This window comes from Austrofundulus limnaeus, unplaced genomic scaffold (genome assembly GCF_001266775.1).
Source record: "Austrofundulus limnaeus strain Quisiro unplaced genomic scaffold, Austrofundulus_limnaeus-1.0 Scaffold249, whole genome shotgun sequence".
NCBI lineage: Eukaryota > Metazoa > Chordata > Actinopteri > Cyprinodontiformes > Rivulidae > Austrofundulus > Austrofundulus limnaeus.
In genome coordinates this window covers 34,885-35,884 of record NW_013952651.1, presented here as the reverse complement: position 1 = coordinate 35,884, position 1,000 = coordinate 34,885, and positions in this window count along the sequence as shown.

Sequence of the window (1,000 nt, the reverse complement as noted above, 5' to 3'; positions counted from 1 at the left end):
AAAAAAAAAAAAAAAAAATCCATGAAAAAGTGAAATATTTTGAAATGGTTTGTTTATAGAGAAACAACTTTTAACTGAAAATAACAAAACAGAGAGCGAAGCAGCAAATAAGATATTGCTTCGTTTCTGCACCTTCCTGTGTTTATCAAACCTCAGCAGTGAGGTTCCTGTGTTCTGCCACAGTTAATGAACCTGATTTAATAGAATAATGAAATTAGGTGTGGCAGGAGGAGAAGTGAGAAGATCTCGCTCTGTGCAGTTTGTGTGTGTGCGCTCTGACAGCTGTGGATAATCACATTTGCAAAGCACAATTAATGGCAAGTGGTTTCATTTACTTATAATGTGGGATGTCTTTCCTCAAGGGCAAAGACATTTGGAAACTTTTATATGAAATCTTTCAATAATCCTGTTCAACATTAGTCAGTAGAAATGTAACAACAGATTTTTTTAAACTGATGGTTTTTCTCGTTGTCGGAGGGTGAAAGAGTTTGATCATTTTAGTGCACATTTTAATAGATTGATTTATTTTATTTCTAATCTGGATTTACTTTCACCCTGAGTTACACATCTTTAATGCCACTTTGGTTTTAAACTTTAGAGCACTTCATGGTCAGGCCTTCTCTGTCCATCCAGGACTTTGAGGTCTTCAAATCAAATGCTGCTGGTGGTCCCTCAAACCCACTACAATACAGGTGGAGACAAAGCTTTTCAGGTGTTGGCCTGAGGCTCTGGGATGCTCTCTCTCTCTCTCGCTCTGTCCCTTTGCTGCTTAGATTCCCCCGACTCTTTCAAGAAACGTCTTAGGACGTTTTTATTTAGACAGACTTTTAGTTAAATTTTGCTTTCAGTTTCTTTTTTTTTTATTGTTAGTTATTTGTGACCTGTTTTTACTGTTTTATTTTGCTCTCGGATAAGCACTTTGTGATGTTTGTGTCTGTGAAAGGTTTTAAATGAATAAAGTTTGCTTACTTACTTACTTACTTACTTACTTACTTACTTA